At 33.1% G+C, this 24,990-nt stretch overlaps 1 long non-coding RNA gene across 1 annotated transcript in view; it reads left to right on the forward strand.

The window, feature by feature from the left end:
- The first annotated feature begins 17,799 nt into the window (after positions 1–17,799).
- Positions 17,800–24,990, forward strand: part of LOC129044282 (uncharacterized) — a 49,829-nt gene continuing 42,638 nt past the window's right edge. The window contains exons 1-3 of the long non-coding RNA XR_008504639.1: positions 17,800–17,955; positions 19,178–19,251; positions 21,818–21,976. This is a non-coding gene — a long non-coding RNA (uncharacterized LOC129044282). The remainder of the gene's footprint in view (positions 17,956–19,177; positions 19,252–21,817; positions 21,977–24,990) is intronic.

Consider the following 24,990-nt stretch of genomic DNA (forward strand, 5'->3'; position numbering starts at 1 on the left):
AGCAGTCAAGAGCTTGGAGAGGCTAAGGTAGCTGGTATTTGTAGGACAGAAAATGACAAGAAGAGAGAGAAATACAGAAAAGGAGCTTCATGGATCTGTATAGGAGTCACCTTGAGTCTATTGCTGAATATTAATCTGCACAGGCTAGCACAAAATTTCATCAGGCTGGTAAAGAATTACCAAACATATATAAGCTGAACACTTATCAGAGATTACATAGGACTGGGAGATATACAAGTCACAACAAGCCAGATTGGAGACACTTTGTAAGCGTGCCTCAGGGCATTCAACAGAGATTCCTGAAGGATAATACTTTAGTATTGGAATAAAGTAACACTAGAGGAAAGACATCTCTAGAACAACCACCACAAAGCAAAAATAAATAAAGGCCTCAAAAATATGAGACTGACTCACAAATTACTTAACCGACTGCAAAATAAATTGCAATATTATTTAAAAGAAGGCAACATGCAAATATGTAATTTTACAATATCTGGCATCCAATAAATTATTAATTAAGATCCAAAGAGGCAAGAATAACATGCCGTATTTACCAGGAGAAAAATTCAACAATAAAAAGAGACTTATCAACAACAGTAATAATACTAGCAGACAATTTTAACCTAGTTATTATAAATATGCTCAATAATTTAAAAATATAAAAAATAATGTATAGATAAGTAAAAGATATGGAAAGCAAAATGAAAATTCTAGAGCTTACAAATGCAATATCTCATTTTTTAAACAAAATTCAAATTATTTCCAATATTCTTTACATCCTCTCACCATCCCACCTTGGAGACTTCAGTTGAATGTTTGAAATGGTCCCTCAGCTCACTGATGATGTTATCCACCACTTTCATAATTTCTTCTTTCTGCTTTTAATTTTGGTAGTTTCTAATGTTATGTAAGTCCACTACTTTTTCTTCTGTAATGCTAAATCTTCTGTTCATCTCATCCAGTGTACTTATCATTTCAAACATTGTAATTTTCATATATTGATGTTTGATTTGAGTCTTTTAAGTATTTTCCATGTATCTACTTAACTTTCCAATCTTTCCTTGAATATATGGAATGCAGTTATAATTACCTTTTTAATGTTCTGATATACTAATTCTATCATGTGTCATTTCTTGGTTAGTTTCAAATGAATATTTTTTTCTCCTCGTTATAGGTCATATTATTTTGTTTCTTGTCATATCTTGATTGGATGACAGACATTGTGAATTTTACCCTGTTGGTTGTTGATGCTTTTGTATTTTTTTATTTTAAAATATTTAGTTGACAAAGATTAAATATATTCAAGGTGCACAATGTGATGATAAAGTATACATACATATGTGTAAGGATTACCACAATCAAATTAATTAATACATTAACCACCACTTATGCCTTACTTTAAATTCCCCAGAACTTGTTCATCTTATACCTGAAAGTTTATACTTTTTGACCAACATCTCCCTATATCCTTTTCCTCCCATCCACTGAAAACCACCCTTCTATTGTCTGCTTCTATGAGTTCAATATTTTCAGAGTCACATATAAGTGATATCATACAGGATTTATCTTTCTATGTCTGAGTTATTTCACTTCGTATAATGTCTTCCAGGTTCAGATGTGTGTTGCAAATGGTTAGGATATCCTTCTTTTTTATTATTGAATAATATTCCATTATGAATATGTACCACAATTTCTTTATCCACTGTACCATCGATCTTTATCTCTGGATGGAAAATTAGGTTGTTTCTATATTTTGGCTATTATGAATAATGCTGCAATAAATGCCAGGGTGCATACATCTCTTTGAGATCCTGATTTCATTTCCTGTGGATACATACCCAGAAGTGAGGTTTCTAGACCATGTTGTAGTACTATTTTTATTTTTTTGAGGAAGCTCCACACTGTTTTCCAAAATGGTTGTACCAATTTACCTTTCTACCAACAGAACAGAAAAATTCCCTTTGTTCCACAACCTAATCAAAACTTGCCTTTTTCATAATAGCCAGCCTAATAGGTGTGGTGTAATATCTCACTGTGATTTTGATTTGCATTCCTCTAATGATTAGTGATATTGAGAAACATTTCATATACCTTTTTTCCATTTGTATGTCTTTGGAAATGTATCTACTGAAGTTATTTGCCCACATTTTAGTTGAATTTTGGGTTTTGGGTTTTTTTTGTTTGTTTGTTTGTTTTTTTGCTATTGAGTTGTATGAGTTCTTCATGTATTTTGGATATTAAATCCTATTAGGACATATGGTTTGCAAATATTTTCTCTGATTTAATTGATGACTTTTTATTTTGTTGATCGTTTCCTTTGCTGTGTGGAAACTGTTTTAGTTAGATGTAGTCCCACTTGTTTGTTTTGGCTTCTGTCGCCTGTGCTTCTTTTTTGTCATATCCAAAACATCATTGCCAAGGCCAAAGGCAAAGGGCTTTTTCCCTATGTTGTCTTCTAAGAGTTTTATAGTTTCAGACCTTACGTTTCTTTTATATGGTATAGGACAAAGTTCCAATTCTTTTGCATGTGGATATCCAGTTTCCTCAAAACCATTTATTGAAGAGACTTTCCTTTCCTCATTATGTATTATTGGTGCCTTGGTATTAGTTAAATATCATTTAACTCTGTTCCTGAATAGCTTAGAAACAGTTTACTTTTCAGTTGTTAGGTGGAAACGGACCTGTTCAATCGGGAGCTAATTTTGCCCCATTAATGAGGTAAATGTCTTTTGGGAACGCTCTCCAATGCCTTTTGAATTATCAGGTTGTCTGGTGTGGTTGATGAGAATGGGAACTATTTCAAGTGTGAGTTTCAGGGCTTGATCTCTTTAACCCTTCAGGTGGTTCTATCCCCAGGCTTGGATAGTTCCCTCACATTTGTGCATTCAACTGAAGACTCTAGAGGAGCCCTTTGCAGATCTCTGAGACACTCCCTCTGCACAACTGTCTCCTGTCAGGCATATGCTCTGCAAAGTTTAGCTGTCTGTGCCTTTCTGAACTCCCAACGTCATCTTCTCAACTCATAGAGAAGGGTAGGCTCCTTTTGGGAATTTCCTGCCTTTGCCAAAGACTGTAAACCCTGTGGCAAAGAGTTAAGGTGGTATGCTGGGGCAACTGCAGGCTCACCTCCTTTATTTCTCATCTCTGAGACTGCCATACTTTGTTGCCTGATAGGCATTGTCTTAAACATTGTTGTTTTATATTTTTTATTTATCTCTCTCTCTCTCTCTTTTTTTTTTTTTTTTTTGTAGTAGTAGTTTTGAGTGGAAGTGTATATCCAGCCCCTGTAGCTTCCTTAGGCTGAAAGTGGAAATTCCTTCCCCTCTAAAAAAAAATCAGATTAAAGAAAAAAATCCCACTCCTTTTTCTGTAACTTATCTTCTATCATTAATTTTACATCTTCTTTTCTCAATTTGAGAGTAACACATTATAAAAATATAGCTTCAACAGGGAGCCTTTTTCAAAGACTCTTATTGTCTATTGTTAACTATTGACATGAGTTTTCTATTCATTCACTTCCTTTTATTCTAAAACAAAGTTTTGTTAGGCTAATATACTAATGGGTCCTTATGATAAAAATATAGATAATACAGAAAGAAATTAAAAATAAATTTTAAAAATGTTTCTCTATAAATTGGTTTATAACATCTTTTCAAAATACAGCTTGGTCAAACAGAAATATTCCTAGTCACCACACAAAATAATTAATTAAAAACAGACAATAAAATGTCTAATTGGTGCCTTATTACACAAAAAGTCTATACTAAAATATAGACATTGAAGCCAAAAAAGGATTTTTAAAGAATCAAAGCAGATTAAAAACCAAAATTTCTTAGAAAATTGTATTCTACATTATCAAAAAATCCAGTTAAAATTATTCTGATGTATACAAAACTTGGTATGTTAAATAGCATTAAAAAACTGAATTTTTAGAAAATATATTTTATATATTCCACTGAAAGCAAGAAGCTGAATAGTTATTTATAATTATGAATTCAGAATCTAAGCAAAGAAGGCTGAAGGTGGAAATAAGCATGAAAAATATACTAAAAATGTCACATATGCCATGCAAGTGGTTGGATTGTTCTAAAACGATTCCCTGATTCACAGAAATCATCACTGTTGTGAAAAAATATTAGAATGCTTTCAAGCACCTCATTGTTTTGGATACTGTGTCAGAATCAACTAGTTTGGGGCCAATTTTTATTTGTCTTTATTGTTTATTTCTAAAAATGCTTCACAATGTTTATCCCCGTGAGAATCTACTTTAATCACATTAATTCATTTTTTCTTTTTAAAAGAATTATAGGCAAATTATATAATATATAAATCATATTACATACAATTTATTCAGAACATACACATTTTAGGAAAATATGATGACCATCCATTATTTACCTGCCATTCTCCCTTCATTAGTAATTTATTAAAAAATTTGTTATTGTAAATACTTATTGAATCATTATTTGCAATTTAGGTTACGCCCTTTTTGTATTTCTTAAGTAGAACTTACTGGATTCAGTTTTAAGACAGTTTTTCATCTGTTTTTCATATGTTATAAAGTGGCTTTTCAAAATGTATGGACTGGCCCCAGTGAGCACATGTTTGTTTCACTGTTCTGTCTACAGAATGTCACTTCTTCAATGAATGCTAGTAGCTATCTTAAGTGTAGTTTCCCTTTGTACAAATAGCATTACCTTTCTTTGCTGTTGACCTTATAGTTCACTTTTGTGTAAGTTACTCATACATTAGAAAAATTCCGTTATGAAGGTGACTTCATTGCTAAATCTTTCTAAATATGATCTACAAAATTTATAACACTGCAGAAAGTGATTGATAAGAGATAATCTTCTAAAGAATGTCATCCAAAGAAGGTTAGTTTGGGTATTGAAAGATAAATAGGTTGATTTTTATTTTATATGTATTTCTTCACCATACCAAAATTTGTTGACGTCTTAACTGCCCAGTGAAAAAATAATATCACTCCTGTTTTATATTTCCAGGTAAGTAGCTCAAGGAAGTGAACTAACAGAGAATGCCACACCAGAGGATATTAAATGCTCCTAGAAGTGGTTGTGGAAGAGAAATACTGAGCGTTTCTCTTATTAAAACCCTTGGTACAAATATTCTGAAAGAGAAAGCAGATAGAAGTAGATTTATTATCTTCATTTTAAAATAATTTCAGGAATTTCCTTGGAAGCTGCCTTTCGTGATGTTATTAAGGTCACTCATCGTATTTCCTGAAGTGCTTTTCTTCCTTCCTAGTTTCCTCTTTATTTCCTACTTTATGGCTTTTGTATATTGCTGGGCTACACTCTTTGGCCAAATTTTGTTTTTAAAACCGAGAATTATAAAAGCAAAAGCTCACGTGAAAGTTAGTGATGTAATGGTTTTATGAATATTAATTAATTTAACCTTTAAACATTACTATGGGATGTGTACTGATATTTTCGTTTAACAAAGAAGGAAATTTAGCTAGAAAATCTAAGTAACTTACTTAAGATTGCACATCTCTAACTGGTAGAGCCAGAAATTGAATTCATTGAGCCCTGACTCCAGAATTTATGTTCACTGCTACTATACTTTTCAGGCTTTATGATTGTTTTGATAGTTCTTAATTCCAAGAAAATAAGGGAGGGAGGGTGAAAAACAGGAATAAAGGAAATAAGAAAGGAAGAAAAGAAGAACAGACAACTGATCTACACTTGTGATGGAAAATTGCTTTTTTTTTTGCCCAACATCCCAGTTATCTATCATTTTAATGTCACAGGACACAAACTGATTCTTCAGTTTGTTAACGTATTGATTTCTTTAAATTTCTGCTGTGGTTGTTTCCAAATAAGATATTAATATTTAACAGCCATCTAAAGGAAAAGAGGTAGACAGTTTGAGAGAAATTAAACTGGTGAGTTTGGAGGTGGACTGCAGCGGCACCACAGTATTCAAACTGGTTCTTGTTTTGTTCTGTGGTTTTTTTGTGTGTTGTTGTTTGTTTTTGTTTGTTTTCTTTTTTTTAACATTGACTTTCTTATTTTATTTTAATATGCTTAGCGTAGGCTTACTGAAGAAATTTTGAAAAAAATCATACACACAGATTTTTTTTTAATTGCTGGCGTCTTCATTCCTACTTTTCTGGGGGAGAAAAACAGTGTGGAATACATATTTGGAAATAAATGTGTACACCTAGACTCAGTATGTGAGACATGGACATAATAAAGTTCCACCCAATTATTAAGCATCAAGGTTACACAGTTTCAGTTCCTAAAAGCAACGTGACATTGGAAGTAACGAATGCAGATTTCAGTAACTAACCTATTCAACCAAGGAGGAAAAATCCAGATTTTTTTGAATTATGGTGTATTCTAAGGAATGGTATTTTTAACTTTATTTTGAGATATTGTATTATTTTTCTTTCTATTAGGAAATACTCTTTTTACCTTTCCAGAGGAGCTTGTCTTCATTTAGCTTTAAAGCTAGCTAGTTTTCCATTTGATATAAGATACTATTTCATTACTATTTTCAGTGCTGTTCAATAAATAGATTGCTTAGCTAACATAATATATTCTCTGTTAAATGATACACCTCAATTTTATTAAAACCTTGATTGATAAAAAGCTGCTTTTGTGGGTTATTTTTTCCTTTAAAGTGAAAAAAACCTAATTCTGTTTTGGGAAAAGAATATAGAATTAGTAGATTCTGATTTTGTAGAATGTTGAGGGATATCATCCAGTAGCAATAATAATGTATCCTGTTAAGTATGTTTAAACAGTAGACTGTATGTTAACACTGCTCCTCTTGAAATTACAACGTTCTCTTTACATCACGTGATTTATTATGTAAACTTGAGTACACTGACCATACAGATTTTTCTTATCTCTGTAGTAATTCACAAGAATGGTTTTTCTTTAATAATGATAGTGTATAGCATGCTGTCAAATTTCTAAAGTTGATTTACAATTATTCCCATTAACCTCCAAGCTTACCAGTAAGGTAGGTGATGTGAGCTACCTAGCCACTGGAGGCAAGTGAAACAGAAACATGAAAAGTGGCTATTTCTAGTTTCTCCAGTAAGTGGCAAGAACTAGTAATGAAAATCTAAGCCTATGGAACCAGTTAGTATCTGCACCTTAACATATTCCTAACACAATAATCTTAAAGTTATTTGGAAAACACAATTTGAGGACAATGTGAAGTAATAATAGAGCAAGACTCTTCTGACCTTCGCGGGCACCTTTTGTCTATTAAATTGTTATCCTTACAGAGTTTCTCCAACCCCATCCATTTCATAAAGATCAAGTCATGGTTTTCATAAAAACCTAGCTGGGTCAAAATACTCATGATTATTTAAAACTGAAACAGTACTCACAGGCCATACTCATTTCTTACTTGATATATTTATAAATATACTTCGACATTGGTTATCTTCTGCTTCTACCACTAAACATCTGACTTGTTTAAACTCACATTTGAGCATTTGGAAGCAAGAGCAGGCATGCAAAATATGTGATAGAATGTGATGTCCAAAATAACAAATTTTGAGGCTAATTTTTTTTTTCTAAGTTATATATAACAATGCTTAACCTATTTGGGGTTAAGTATCACTGTAAGACTAATTAGAGAATAAATTTAGGTAAGATAAATTTTACCAAGAAGTAGAGAGTAATATCTATGATAGAAGAAAAATACAACTTGTATTTATTTCTTAATGGTTGAGATCAATCTTTTACCATGAAATATATTATTTCAAAATATACTCATTCAAAATATGTTGTCATAGCCTTAATTACTTCCTATTTTGTTAAAGTAACTGGGAAATAATTTTGGGTCAGAGTTACAGAATAGTATTGAAATACTCTATCAGACTTTATATCTTTTATGCAATAATTTATGGAGATTTCCTTTCGAGAGAGCAAATTAACATTCCTAAAAACAAGGGCTAGCTTTTCTTTTGTTGTTAAAACCTAACATTCACTCTTGAAATTTTATCATAGTTTTACAAGTTACAATTAATCAAACCACTTTGCCACTAACTGGCAGTTGTTGCTAAAGTTTTATGGCAAGTATTTCCATTTATTAAAGGATGTACACATTCATTTCTCTTGAATATTTATTTATTTTATAACGTTCATCTAACAGCAATTCAATGCCTGTCTGCTTCCCTTTTTTTCATAAAGTGGATTCCTGTGTAATTAGTAATTTCTAAGAGTACAAAGACTTAGGAGAGCAATGAATTCTCAAAGCTGAGGTTATTCACAGCTCGGCTAACACACTTGTACTAACTGAACAAGTTCTCCTTCCACATTTTCAAATATGTCTCTGAGTCTCTAACCACTCCTGTCCATTCACCCTCCCCCAATATTATTTATCTTTCCACTCCCGCACCCTTTCTCATTGGCATCTTATCTATTCTTACAGTTCCAACCGCCATCTGTTGATATCTTCCTAATCTGTATCTTCAAAATAGACTTCTATTTCAGACTTGTATAATTTAATGGGAAGCAGATGTCTCACAGACACCTCAAGCTCAACGTCCTGTTCCCACCCTCTCACTTTCTATTGAAACTGTCTCTGCTGTCTGTACTCCCTTCCTTGTTCTTTTGCGCGTAAGTACGATCATACAAAACCCTATTTAATAGACATGATGAGACCCTTTAATGTCTGTTACTGACCACATTTAATTAGTCACTGAATTTTGATAAATTATATAACCTGAAATGTTTCTGTTTCTACTTTTTATGTCTTTGGGTCAGTCCTTTATTTTTGTGTGTGTGGACATTAATATAGGATTTCTTGACCTCGACAATATTGACATTTTGGGCTGGATAATTCCCTGTGGCGGCAGGCTGTCCTGTGCATTGTAGTATGTTTACAGTATTACGGGCCTCTACTCAATAGATGTCAGTAGCACCCCCATCTTTTTCAGTTGTGAAAATAAAAATATCTCTAGATGTTGATAATTGACCCCTGAGGGGCAAAATCACCCTTTACTGAGAATAACTAAAATATTATAATACAATTACTTATTAACTTGTCCCTACATTTTTTCCAGTCCATCTTCCACAAAAGTTAATTTTTCGAAATTAACTCCCCTGTTTAAAACCTGTCAGTGACTCCACATGGCCTAAAGCCATTGCCCAAATGTCCTCAAGCCATTTATTGCCTCACTGATCCATTTTCTTTTGACTTGTGAATGTTACTCAAAGAGACAAGAGTTAACTCTCAAAACTTTGTATTTAATACAATACATGGTACAGACATCCTAACAAACATTCTTACAAACATTCTTAATGCTAATGTTTAACTTCTAGGTAGCTTTGACTAAATTTAGAAATATATTTAATTACCCCAACTCTTTCTTTCCTTGATTTATTGTATTATATTTCTATATAGCTGGACCAGACAGAAGACTACAGTTCAATAAGGGAACACATTCATTTTCAGTATTGTTAATAAAGAAGCTTACCTAAAAGAAGGAAATCAAAACAAGGTCTGTAAGCTGTAAATTTTAATTCCTATTCTCCTTTCCAAATTATGTTGAGAAAACAGAGAAACAAAAACAACTGCCCTACAGAAAGAACAGCATATATTTCAATGTACAATTCAGAAGCACCTGCATTAGTCAGAAATGCCATAGCAGTAACCTGCCCTATTGTTAGAAATCTAGCAAGTACATTTTTCATTGTTCCCCAGTGGGACTTTATGCCAGCCAGTATTGATTGTGAGAGTTTCAAACTTCTATTAGATTCTACTGTCACTTAGTTGATAATTATTTCAGCCCAACAATAAGATGATTTAGTATTGTGAAAATAAATGGACGGAGGCTATGCAGACTGGGTCAAACTGCTCAATACTTGGGCAAGCCTTGTCTGAGTTCTCGTTCTCATTTGATATCAGGGCATGAAATCTTCCCAATATAGATATTTCTGCAAGACTTTTGCATTCTTAACTTTTAATTAGTCATGGAAACCATTGCTTTAATTTCTTTAAAGTATGATATGTTCAGTTGCTATAAGAACTTAATGTAACTCAGTATAGTTCAGAGTGATACCTAGAGTTTGCACAAACGTAGACATAAAGTGATGTGAAGCAGGAACTAAGGTAAATGGGAAAGAATAAGTAGGCATTGGTAAAAAGGAGCATACACAGGAATAGAAATGGGATGTCACCTGGTTCCAATAAGTATATAGGATTTTACCTCTTTGAAATAGAGACTAGTAGAGATATTTTGTTTTGCTTCCTCTAACATAGCATTTCTACTAAGCTCCTGTAAGCCATCTATTTCTTCCTCAGTTGGCAAGTGCATTTACAACTTTCATCAATATAGTGTGTGGTAAAAAGGGTGGGCTTTGGAGGCAGGCTGCTTATACTCAAATTCCAACTGTACCACTTGCTAACTGTGTGGTGTTGGGTAAGCCATTTAACTTCTCTGTGCCTAGGTTTTCTTATCTGAAAATTGTGGTGGTAATAATGCTACTGATCTCATAAGATTGTGATATTGAATTAATGACCCATGTAAAATGCTTATAACATTGCCTGCTAATAAGCAGCCATTCAATAAATGCCATCTCTTACTATCCAGCACAGACTCATACAGCTAAATATTAATACAAAGACAAAGGCAGGTAGCACCTCAGTAGTCAATCTCAGATGGCCAGGGCATTCTTGACACAAATGGGAACGACTTCAAATAACTCTTCTTTCTTTCTGTTCTACCTTCTTTCAGGTGTCTGTTTCCTCTTCATGTGAAATTTGTAGTACTCAATTGTCTCCTAGTTTACCTTATGGTTTTGATGCCTTCAACACTTGGCCTAAGTTCAGAGCTTGAAATAAGAAAAAATAAAGTCAGTTACATCTTTTACTTGTAATTTTAATAGGTCCTGGATGATGGCTTTCAAATATGAATACTCCGTAATGTGTCAAGATTTTTCTAAGAAAGTTTGGCCAAGGAGAATGGATTTGTCTGCTGTGCTCACTAGCTGTTAACAGGTAATTTCATCTTTTGATTTTCCCATTCTATTTTGTTCTAAATCATCTCTTCCTCCCTTGTTTCCTAACATCTTATTCTTTTTTCACTAACTTGACATTTTGCAATGGTTATTAGATAAACGTTATTCACATAATTTGGAAGCTTTTGCCTGATATCCTATAGACTTCAGGAGAAAGGTACTACGGAAAATATTACTGTAGTTATTATTAACAATAGCAATAATAGCACACCACAGCTGTGAAAGAAATGGGAGGAAGTGCATCCAAGTGCTTTTGCAGACATTTTAAGGTTCACACAGCAGAAGCTTAGAAATAGATCTCCTCTTGTATTTTGGCCAAACCAAATCTATCTCTCGATTTATGTTAATTATAACTAAAAACCCAGTCCCCAAGGTCTTGGTCTTTTCATCTCCTCATTTAGAGCTCATTCTTTTTCACCAGCTAGTAATTACCGTCCAATGTCCTGACCACCCAGCTGTGCTCTGACAATGTTACCTAGTTTTAGCAATCCCATCTTCTGCTGAGGTGAGCACTCTTTCCTGCTGCTTAGTGACTGTTAAATCATCCCACAAAGATGCAAATACCTGGCTCCTTAGTGCAAAAAGAGATGGCAGTATAAGTCATCTATTTTTGCATGATGCAAGTAAAACTTACATATGAGGAGGAAATGAATTAGATTTTTCTGGATATTTGTTTCTCAAGATTGTATTTAAAGGTTTAGATCATATGGCCAGGGAAGGCACCTCTGTAGCTTACCACAAATGGTTCTAAATAATTTTCCAAACAAGTGCTAAATTGCTAAAGGAAGAAATTTCATGTTTCTTAAAAAAGTGTGAGAGGAAATAAAACCCTGATACATGTCACTTTAATAATCACTTAAAGTAGAGTCTGGAGTTCTGTTTTTTAATTGATAGCTTCTCTTCATTCTACCATTTGCAAATTGTACAAAAGAAGATGGTCATTACTTTTGGAGCCAACAAATCACTAACTTTCAGCATGACCCATTGACTCCAGGTAAAGCAACCCCAAAAGTGTGATTTTTAATCATGTATAAGTGAGCCCTCATAACCTTATTTCATTTTATCATATCTTTCTCATCTTCAAATTCTCCCCAAAAGAAAGTTAGTTTTCAGCTAGTCACATGATTAGGAATTTAGACACATGATTTAGCCCATAAAGAGGAAGATATAAATGACTAAAAATAAAGCTTAGGTATCCACATTTTGAGATGCGTTAGTGGAACCACTTACCATGAAATCATGTTTTGGCATTGGTAAATATTATCATTTTTGAAACACTTGATGAGAAATTTGGGGTATAAAATCTGTTAAAGGATTCTACCCTTTAAAGGAAATTTCAGAATGATCAAGCTACTTCTTGTAGCTAGAGCTTTCTCTGTTTGATGCTTCTGGAAGCCTTGTCTTTAATATGTTTATGTTAATTATAGATATCAAAGATAATTATACAAAGGTAAAAAAGTGAAATATCCGTTCATCTGAAGAATGAAAGTTACATTAAGTGGTAGTAATTTACTGTTATTTTCCAAGAAATTGTTCAGCTATTTTCAATTTATGTAAGTTATAGTCTTGATGGAAGATTGTTTTAGCAGCTACTTAGGTCAAATGGGGTTTTTGGCTCTTTAGAGCTGCATTGTCCAGTGTAGTACCAGTAGCTGTACTTGACGATTAAGCACTTGAAATATGACCAGTCTGAATGGCAATTTGATGTCAGTGTAAAATAGACACTGGATTTCAAAGACTTAATACCAAAGAAATGTAAAATATCTTATTAATAATTTCTATATTGATTTCATCTTAAAATAATTATTTGGATACAATGGGTTAAATAAAATGTATTATAATTTCATGTGTTTCTCTTCATATTCTCAAGGAAAAATTAAAATTTTAAATGCATATCTAACTCATTATATTTCTACTAAATTATTCCGCTTTGGAGAATTAAACATTGTTGACAGCAGAGATCCCAGGAGAAAGAAGAGAAAAGAATGAAGAGGACAATATGGGTTTGTGTCCAAATGCATCTCTTTATTCTGGTATCTGAACGATATATAGAGAGAGCTACCAGTAGGAGCAAAAAAAAAAAAAAACAAACAAAAAAAGAAAAAAAACAAATAAAACAAAAAAAACAGTTTTCAAGAGGAACTTTGAGGATACAATCATCTCTGCTTGGGAGCCACTGCCACAGAATACAAAAGAAATGAACATGAAGAGGTTTGTATTTTTCTTGCTGCACATTAGGCTATTAAACATCCTGCACACCTTCTGTGGCTTCTTTCAGATATTCTTCTACACTGCAACTAGGGGAGGCTATTGAATGTGATGGTCCCCTCAGATGCCTAGAGGAAGATGAACAATGGTAATCAGATATCCTAAAGTTATCTTCAGGGCACTGGCAAAATAGCAGCAATGCCCGGTGGAAGCTGACTTTGTGCATACACATGAGAGCCCACAGAAAACTTCATACTTCATGGTGGGCTGCAGAAACAATTTGGGAAGACAGTAGGAAGAGCCAAATTCCTATTGCCATTATGTCACTCCATAGGTACCTACAAACTAGGGAAACTTGGAAAAAAATTAGAGTCCCCAGATTTACTCTTCAGTGGTCAAAGTAAGAAGGAATATTGAGATTTGAATTTTAATCACTACCTTCTGTTTTCTTTCAAACAATAATTTTTCAATTATCATTAGGTTTTTTTTTTTGAGCTACTAGCTGCTATTTTAAAATAAAACATTACTTTTGGATAACTTATTTCTTTTCAACAATTGAAACTTTATTTTCATATACAATATTTGGGAAAATTCATTTCTCCCTGTGGGTTTATTTTGTTCCATTTGTTCTCCAGTGCTGGGCCTGGTTAGGAAACTTTTCTTTGACCTTTTTGGACATTTATTTCTCTCAGCTCCTCTTACAATTATTTAAGGCCCAATTCTTATTGTAAGTTCCTAATTGATGCAGGTAGTTGAATGAAAATCACCCCTTGCCACTCCCCCAATTCGCTTTCTGAATTGGAGAGAGAGGATAGCTGGAGGTGTTGTCCGTGTCTGTGGATGTGGTGGGGAGGAGTCAGAAAGTGGAAACATGGACATATTTTTGTTAGAGCTCTAAATCTAGTGATACATCATTGATTTTATCTCTGCCAGGAAATAAAACCTTCAGCTGCAGCTAAGAATTTGGAGGTTACTGAAGGAGGTTACTTTTTCAAGAGCAGAAGTAAGGATTCCACTGAATTTGCTCACCAAAGATAAGTCAGCAAAGAAAACTTACTGAAGGATACAGGTTGTCTACTGTGTTTTTCTTATTTTTTTGTGGAGGTTATTTGATCATGTTTATTTGAAAATTGACCCCTATATGACAATCCATTCTGTTGAGTTTATTGTTAAAAGAGCAGGAATGATTAATGACTATAGTGAAATTATGGATTCCTATTGTTGCTAGGCTAATATTGTAAGAACCAGCTAAGTCTTATAATGTGTGATACATTTATGTGTGGCATTCTTTGGTATAGAAATGATTGTGTAAATGCTGACGCTATGGGGTTTACCTTCTGCCTAAATCAACATCAGTGCTAAAAATACATATAAATAAGGTGAATATTTTGAATTTATTTAAGGCCCTTCTCCAAAAAAGAATAATAATTTAAATTTTTTTGTAGAACTATGAGAAAAGCTGACTAATTTGCATGAACTGAGGAGCACAATTGGAAATAGAGCAAAATTATTTATTATTTTTAAGTGAATGCAAGTTTATTAAGAAAGTAAAGGAATAAAAGAATGGCTACTCCATAGGCAGAGCAGCAAAAATTATTGAATTTTTAAGTGAATATAATCATATTGCTTTGACTTATTGTCATCTATTTATAACAAATAGCTATTCCACAATCTTCTTAATGTTTAAATATTTTGTAATAAACATATTAATATTTTATATTATGTTATTCATATATATTAATAACTAATAAATATATATTTCTTATTATGTACCTGATATTGGAGTAAGTATTGAGCCTGTGAGGTGAGTAACATTATTACCTGATTTAACAAATGAGGAAACTAAAGTCCTTAAAAATAGTGGCTTTTGTTGACATATGTTATTTTGAATGCTTTCCTTCCTGTTCCCCATCATTTGGCAGGAGTTCCTTGGGAAACGACTCCTCCACTGAATGCAACCAAGTTAACACTATCAAGCCATATACTTTTCTGCCTTCTATAAGAATAAATGATGGTCAAATGTTCTTTCTTTCAGGAATATAAATCTTAAGCAGACTTACATAAGGAAGGGAAGTGGTTGAATCTGAGGTATTTCCATAGTGGTCTTTGAAGACAGCCTTCCATGAGTTCCCAGTCCATATCCTCCAAAGGGTTTCTTGGATATCCTTTATTTATGCCTAATTTTCCAGTTTTCTCTTTAATATTGTGTGCTCTAATATTTTATTCTCTCTCTTTTTTTTGCTTCACTTAGTTAGAATTTCTTTCAGCCAATGAAGAATTCTAATGAGAAACAAGAATCTGTAATTTTGAATATTCCAGAATAGTTATGATCTAAACATTACATCCTGCTGTATCCCTAAGTACTTGAAATCGGGATATTCCAGTTTCAACAACGAGATCTTAAAATTGTAATTCCCGTACCATGTTATACATAAAGTACCAGGCGATCACTGTACTTTGTTAGCCTACTTGCAGGCTTTGAATTATTATGTTGGAAAATGTGGTCACTTTGAGTACATTGCCTTTGAATCACGAGTAGCTGGAGATTAATTATGTTCTTCCAACTTATTGGGCTTTGTGACCTTTACTTATTTATTCATTTATTTGGTACATTTCCTTTAATGATTTCAACTTCTGTTCCTGTGAACTGTACTGCAGTCTTTCCCTTTATATGCAAAGATTCTGCAATCATTGGATACTTTTGCATTAGATTTTTAAATTGAGATGCAATTCACATACCTTTGCATAATTTTTATTATTTTTAAAATGTACAATTCAGTGTTTTTTATTATAGTATATTCACAATGTTCTCTGCAACCATCATAATTGTCTAATTCCAGAATATTTTTATAACTTCAAAAAAACCCTATTCCCATTGACAATCACTTTCCATTCTCTTTTTCCCCCAGCCTCTAGAAATCACTAATTTGTTTTCAATCCAGTTACACCATTTAAATATCTTAACATTATTCCTTTTATAAGACAATTGTTCTTTTATTTCTTCAACTTAATATTAAATGCTTAGGCATTCTCTATTTTTATCCACTGACAAAAAAATCAAGACATGTTTTCCTAATAGCAATTGAAAGAGAGAAAATAACTACAAAACATTTAATCCCATATTTTTTTTTCAGACCTCCTTAATTCTCCTTTTAAAATTATTAACTTATTTCTGAGCTTGGGAAATTGTGTAACATTATAATTGAATTTTATCTGATTCTGGACAAATAAAAAATGACAACAGATTGAAAAGATATGAAAAGTCAGATTCAATAACCTTCCATATAGTCATTTGGGTTTTTTTCAGCTTCCAATCCCACACTTCCTTGACCTAAAATAGATAAGAAAAGTCTCATCTTTAATTAAACAACTTGAAGTAATTTGGATTTTTTTGAATATACACTATTTCTCATGATCTTTCTAAGGCCACTTCTGAAATAAAAATATTTTATTGCAAGCTTTGGATAAATATTCAGTTAAGAAGTATGACATAATTATGTCCATTAACCCATGTATGGTTATCAAGTAATAATTATTGTTTTCCCCTGCCTATACTAGAAAAGATTTTAAGTAGCTGTGTTTTTAAATTTAGTAATTTTTAACTTGAATCTCCACTGTTCTCAGACAGCATATCAACTCCTGCTTTCCAGACAAACTTCCTGGGTCTTGGGAAAAAGAAAGCCTCAGACTAAGAACTCTCTCTGCAATCAGACAGCCTGAATTCAAATCCCGTCTCTATTCTTACTAGTCATATGAACACAGGCAAGTCATTTAACTTCTTTGTGTCTCAGTTTTCTTATATATAAAATGGGAATAATATAACTTACCTAGAAAATTTGTTGTCAGTATATGAATTAATAAGAGTAAAGTTCTTAAAATTGTGAGCAATATATTCCAAGGGCTCATTTTATACTAGCAATTATGAATTAGAGCTATCCTTCCTTATCTCATCAACTCAATTATTGAGACAGCAACAGTTTAATTAAAATACATCTAAACCAACCCCACACCAAAAATTAGTTGTTCAACGAAATTGTTGAACAACTGTTAAGTGATGAGCATGTTGATATGTTCTTTCCTTGTTTTCTTTCGATTTCCTGACAACCCTGTAAGTTGGGTAGTATTTTCATTTTACCAATGAATAAGCCATCTTTCCGAGTGGCTAGGTAATCTGCTCATGGCTTGGATATTCTTTACATTACTTTCTTTCCAAAAATTCCCCTGTTGAAGTGATTCCTAATGACTGCGAGAATTCCAAAAGCCCAAATAAATAAACTTTCTGGTGTTTTTAAAGTCTCATTCTTAATGTGATCTCAGATTTTGGTCCTATCATTTGGTCTTGTCATATCTTCTTTTTAGCAAAGTTTAAGTAGGAGAGCACTGTAGGACCACGTGTAGAAAGCATATAAAAACCAGAAAAACAATTATATAAAATTCATTTCAGGAAGCAAGAACCTATGTTTTTAAAAATTTGTCACATGGCCAGTGTTAGGGTTCTTAAGGTATAAACTAAAGGTATCTCATTCAAAATTTTAATTCTATATTTATTTCTAAAAATGGAGAAGGTAGTGAGGAATGAAAGAGAAGCCAAATCGATCCTGCAGGTTGTGCTCACCACGGTGAAAGTCATTATTTGCAACTCCCACAGGAGAACCATATCCATTCAGCTCACTTTGGACCACCTGTGGAGCCTGATAACCAGGGAACAGAGAATCTGTTGAGATCCAAATTTGTGTGCCAGGTAATAAACTCCCCAGGATAAGCATCACACATCATCCTAAAGTAGCAATTTTACCAACTGTAAGCAATTTAGAACAGTCTTTATATTAAAATCTATTAATGTCTTAAAGGAACACATATATTGAATCACTTTAAAAAATATAACATCAGGGTCCCCGTTGGAAAGAGCTATTATACCCTGTATTAGTCCATTCTCGTGTTGCTAATAAAGCTACATCTGAGACTTGGTAATTTATAAAGGAAAGAGGTTTAATTGACTCACAGTTCCACATGGCTGGGGAAGCCTCACAATCATGGCACAAGGCAAAGGAGGAGCAAAGTCACGTCTTACATGGCAGCAGTCAAAAGAGAGCTTGTGCAAGGGAACTCCCATTTATAAAACCATCAGGTCTCATGAGACTTATTCACTAACAAAGAACAGTATAGGGGAAACTTCCCTCATGATTCAATTATCTCCACATGACCCCATGTGGAGATGGACATGTGGGGATTTTTACAACTCAAGGTGAGATTTGGGTGGGGACACAGCCAAACTATATCATACTCTAAAGTATTTAATTAAAAAATTAATGAAGAGACTGTTTACAGAAATGGGTATAGAACAACAAAGGATGGTGAAACACCCAGGAACTGTCAACAGTAGGGAAGTCATTGCCAAATTCAGAGGGATTATTTCTCACTCATCTTTACATTAGTGTCTAGCACAGTTACCATCACATGATTGCTATTGTGATCATCATTATAATTGCTATCATTTATATTAATTTTTATTAATCATTTATATTAATAATTGCATTTATTAATGCTTTCCATATCCTGGCCACTAAGCTAAACTCTACACATACCATTTCAAATGTTCTTAGCCACTTTGTGAATTGGGAACTATTGACTATATTTTATATAAGATGAACAATAAAACACAAGAACCAACTAATAGGTAGAAGGTCATATAGGTAATCTGAAACAGAGTCAAAAATCAAGCTTCACTGACTCAGAGGTCTGTACTATCCAAGTTATCATAAGTAAAATCCTGTTTTAGACATCAAATAAATGCTTTCTACTGTATTTACTGTTAAATTTTTACTATTCCAAAGACCAGTAGACCAGTAGTTTGCCATCTAAACTTCAGGAAATTGTTAATTGTCGAGTTGTTAATAATATATAACTCTGTCATTTCTCTTAGTGATTGTGAAAACACTGTTTATGTTTTGTCTCCCAAACAGATCACAAACTCATCAGAAGCAGATGCCACGTGTTATACTGTTATGTATCTCTCAGAGACTCCAGCACTTTGAAAGTACTAGGCCTTGCTTATTGAGATGAATATTTTTTTCTAGGCATGTCTCAAAGTTCTCAGCATAGCTACAACCCTGATTTTCACAGGATTTTCATTAAAATTAGGTTCTAGAGCATTACTTCCCTAATGTGCGATGCAACTTATGTTTAGTTTTCAAATCAAAATTAGTTTTGTTTTTCCACTGTCTTTATCTTTGAAAATTTTGAACTTGGGATTTCCAAAATTATAATTAGCAATTATTTTTACATATCTTTTATATACATAACTTTTACAATGGCTGCCATTATCATGTAGATTGTTAGGAAGTGTTTCTGATCCTTGTAAATAAAAATGAAAGAAGAAATCTTTACTGCTTGCTGACCCATGTGACTAACCTTGAAATCAGAGAGGAAGATTCATTTAAAACAAACTTGCAAACTGTTAAACAAAGTACTGAATCTCTGTGACTTGACCAAAAGTAATTCAGACTTGACTATTCCAGGCTCCCTTCTATCTCTGTAGCAACCCATGCATCATAGATTCCAGTTGCAAAGGATGGTCAAGGAATCTGCTGTGCCTTTTGAGTCTCTCCGTATTATATTGCCAAATTTATCTTCCTTTAATACTTCACTTCACATAAGACACTAAGATAAACAAGGATGCAACTCACTTATATTTCAAAATAGAACCTAGTGGTTAAAAGTACTTGTTCTGAAAGCAACTCTATTTTTCTAGTTCTAACATGTCTCCAACTAGTTATCTCACCTTGAGCTTGGCACATAATCACTCCATCTTACTTTTGCATCTGTGACACAAGAAAAATACCACCCACCTCAACATAGATCTTATGAAGATTAAAGTAAGATTATGAAAGTAAGATGCTCAGCACAATGTCTAACTGAAAATAAATGCTCAGCAAGTAGGAGCTACTATAATTATTATCCAGATCAAATATTTTCTCCTCTATGAAGCTTTCTTATTCTTCCCCAGCTGGAATTACTTATTTTCTTTCTTGCTTTCTATACCACACTTTAGTCACCACCATGCTGGCACTTGTCTCACTGCATTATAATTATTTATGTGCCTGTGTTCTGTAACCAGAATATGGGACTTAAGCTTCTTTATAACTCCAGCATAATTGTTTCATGTGTGCTCTTAGGTAATGGAATAAAATGGATGAATGAATGAATGGGACTATAGTACTAAATGCTCTTAGATAAAGATGTAATTATTCTTAAGTGATAAAATTGTTCTAACATGAGTAGTTCAGATAATGAGGGACTGTCATAGAATTACTTGATAAAATCTAGTCAATAAAATGGCTTGACAATATAACCTTTATGATTTCTTTAAACAATCATTCATTTCTTTCTGAAAATGAGAAGAGGAGATTCCTTCTCCCATCTTTATATTTCAACAATGATTAGAAAAGAAATTGATCTCTGGGATCAGTGCCCAATACCATTAAAGTGGTATACGTCTTACAATTCTTAATTAATTTGTGGCATACACATACCAGTCTCCACAGCCAGCTTCATCTGCATACAGCAGCATAATCACTTTTTTCCTTATAGTAAAGACATATTATGAGTCATAAAAGTCTTCTCCAGGGGGTGTGGTTATCATCTGGTAATCACACCCTTGGGAGGTTAAAAACACTTATCTTTGGATCATGACTTGCAATGCCCCAGGGGTGTGATTATCTCAGGCAACTCACACTTTCTGTTATGCCTAATTGCTTAATTATTATAGCTGTGAGTTCACACCACCATACAGGAACTCATGTTGTGTCAGCATTTCCACTATAAATTCCTTTTCCAAGAGTCTATAACTCAGCCATAAAAAAAAAAAAAAAAAAAAACCTGTAGTCCATTGAAGCACTGCAGTAAGAGTCTTATTCCAGGAAATATTTCTGTAATAGGTTAATTGTATCTTAAAAATTGGGTCCTGATTCTCCTAGTTAGTTCACCAAAGAAATAAATGATAATTAAATGTCTCTAAATTATATATTTTCTGCATGGCTGGGAAAATAATGTAAATCCTAAAGACATAAATATTATTTTTTAAATTTAAACAAGAATGGCGCATACAATTTCCAGTTTTTTGGAAATACACTTACACATATGTATAAAATATTATGTAAGTAGAATGAGCTAAACCATAGTTAGAGAACATTGTCATATGCAATCATGTGCTACATAATATTTCAGTCAACAGACAGCATGTGGCAGTGGTCACATAAGATTATAACGGAGCTGAAAAATTCCTGTTGTCTAATGACATCATGGCTGTCATAACTGTCATGGCGGTCATGGCCATCTGAACATTGTAGTGCAATGTATTCCTCATGTGTTTGTGGTGATGCTGATGTAAACAAGCATCTGCACTGCCAGTTGTATAAAAGTGTAGCACATACAATTATGTACATACAATTATGCACACACAATTATGTACAACACATAATATTTTATAATGACAATAAACAATTTCGTTACTGGTTTATGTATTCACTGTACTATACTTTTAATCATTATTTTAGAGTGTACTCTTTCTACTTATATATTAAAAAAAGTTAATTGTAAAACAGCCTCTAGCAGGTTCTTCAGGACGTATTCCAGAAGAAGGCATTGTTATCATAGGAGATGACGGTTCCATGCGTGTTATTGCCCCTGAAGACCTTCCAGTGGGTCAAGATATGGAGGTGAAAGACAGTGATGTTGATGATCCTGACCCTGCGTAGGCCAAGGTAATGTGTGTGTTTGTGTCTTAGTTTTTAACAAAAACAGTTTAAAAAGTTTTAAAAAATTAAATTTTAAAATTAGAAAAAAAGCTTATAAAATAAGGATATACAGAAAAAATATTTTTGTACAGTTATACAATGTGTGTTTTAAGCAGAGTTACTACAAAAGAGTCAAAGAGTTAAAAATTTTAAAAGTTCATAGCATAAAAAAGTTATAGTAAGCTAAGATTAATTTCTTATTGAAGAAAGGAAAATTTATAAATTTAGTGTAGCCTAAGTGTACAGTGCTTATAAAGTCTACAGTAGTGCGCAGTAATGGCTTAGACCTTCATGTTCACTCACTACTCACTGATTAACCTAGAGCAACTTCCATTCCTTCAAGCTTCATTTCATTTTCAGTGCCTTATATAGGTGTACCATTTTTATCTTTTATACAGTATTTTTTATTATCCATTTTCTATGTTTAGATATGTTTAGATACACAAATATTTACCATTGTGTTACAATTGCCTGCAGTATTCAGAACAGTAACATGCTGTATAGGTTTATAGCCTAGGAGCAATAGACTATACCATATAGCCTATGTTTGTAGTAGGCTAGACCATCTAGGTTTTGTAAATACACTCTATGATATTGGCACAATGACAAAATTGCTTAATGATGCATTTCTCAGAACATAATCCCATTGTTAAGTGATGCATGACTGTATATGTAAGTTCCAAACCTCAGCCAAATATTTTCTTAGCTCATATACTGTTAATTATCTAGAGGATTGAGTAAAGAGCACAAAACTAGATAATGGGAAAAAAATGTAGCCCAAACACTGTAGTTGTATATGACCAGGTGCCTCAGACTGTGAATGTCTCAAAGCCTGGAAGAGGCAGACTCAGGTAGATCAATTCACAAGAGCCCCAAGGTTATAAACTACTCAACTAATGCATTAATATAAGAGGCATATTTACCCTGGTAGCTGTAATTCATCCATAGTAACACCATCCCAACAACAGCATTTTTGAGATGCTAATAAAATGTTTTGCTATAAGTATGGAATCAGATCAAATAAAATGAGAATGTTGAGTGGTGTTTCATACAGATTGTGCTGAGAGCTAAATGCTCTTGTTTTTTGCACTGGGGGATACCCCTCTTCTGTTACCGAACAGTCACTAGAATTTCCAGAATTTGACCTTCAATTTTGTTATGCTACAGCCAATGTGACTCAATGTATGCATTTGAAAAACATATGACTTGGATTGAAATCTCCCAAGAAATTAAAAGAAAATAAGTTATTACTAATTCCTTAATTCCTCACTCATCCTTTCAGTTTATTTTTGTAAGTTTCTTAGTCATCGTTTTCTTTCAAGAGGTGCTGCAATTTCTTCATTAAATGCCACAGAGTTGATGAACACCTGACCCTCCAACAGAGACCATCTTTGCCAGACTATTACTTTTTATATCAGTCCTGTCTTAATCTATATTTTTTTCTTCAAAAAAACCCTGTGTAATGTTTTATAGAACTTAGAACAAAATACAAATATCACATTTTCTTTAAACAAAACTAAAATATCTCTGGATAGTAAAAGTATGTGTCCACTTTTCCTCGCGAAAAATGAAACGGTTCTCCTCATATGTAATCAGACCATCTGACATTGTTGCATCCGAGATCAATAAATGCAAGTGCATTTCATGATTTTTCTTAAAAAGTTAAAATGTTGAATCCTATCTTACTTTTCTTAACACATAAGCATATGCTCCAAATGTTTTGTTTTGTATTGTTTTTGTGATAATAAAGCACTAAGTAATCCATAGGGGAAATAGAAGAAAAAGAAAATCAAAATAGAAACTCAAAACTTTGTTCTTTTTTATTATTTGAAATATAAATTTTGCAGTAACTCCTACTTGGAAAAGTGTCTAATCACTTTACAGGTATATATGTTGGCAGCACCCACTACACAGTTATTAGTGATAAGGTAACAGCAGATGAAAACACAAAATGGAAACATTTTGTGACTGTGGAGATCAAAGACGGTTTCTTACAAGATGAAAGAATAACAGTTGCTAAATGTTAATCAGTATAGAAGCCAATGTGTATATGTGTTTATGTTAATGTTTTATTTTATGTTGTGTTATAAAACAAAAAGAAAAAAATAGATTCGCCTGTATTTGAAGATGATTTGGAAATATACAAATGAAAAAAAATGAGGTATTGAGAGGAAAAATATGTGGCAGAATATTACACAACTATTCTGAAGCAAAAAAGTTATGACTTTATCTTGTTTAGTATTCCTATATATGCACAAAAATATATCAAGAGTGTTGATGGTAGACATTTTTAAGGTTAAGTAAGAAGGAAAAATAGGTTATTTACTACTACTCTGTGAGGCTTTTAATAGGGGGAGAGACTTCCTAATAATATGTGGTTAAACATAAAATATAAAGTAGCCAGGATTTTTTAAATACAAGGAATTTATTTTTTAACGTTTTGGGAGGTCTGGAGGTCTGGCAAAAATAAGTATCTATATATGGATACATACAAAATTTAGCGTGTAATTTCAGAGGGCTCATAGATTCTTTAGCACTCATCCAGAGCCATAAGTTAAAAACCTCAACTACACAGAGAAAGCATACAATATATAGTTGTTACTGATGACTAATGTAGGCAAAATCTGTCCCCCTTGCTCCCCCACAAAGTGGTTCAGGAAGATAGTACTTACTTGAGTTTTGGTAAATGTATGCAGCTACTGAACTGCCACCACAAACATGATCTTGGACATCTTCATCACTCCAAAAAGTTTCTTCATTCCCCTTTGCAAGCAATTTCCACCCCACCACCACCCCTAGATAACCCAAGACCTACCTTCTGTTCTTGTTAATTAGATTTGGCTTTGTCTAGAGTTTCATATAAATGAATTCATACAGTTTGTACTCTTCTCTGTCAGCTTCTTTTGCTCAACATAATGTTTTTGAGATTCATTCATGTTGTTGTATATAACAGTAGTTTGCTCTTTTTGTTGATAGTAGTC

The sequence above is a fragment of the Pongo pygmaeus genome, chromosome 13, assembly GCF_028885625.2.
Source record: "Pongo pygmaeus isolate AG05252 chromosome 13, NHGRI_mPonPyg2-v2.0_pri, whole genome shotgun sequence".
Classification (NCBI taxonomy): domain Eukaryota; kingdom Metazoa; phylum Chordata; class Mammalia; order Primates; family Hominidae; genus Pongo; species Pongo pygmaeus.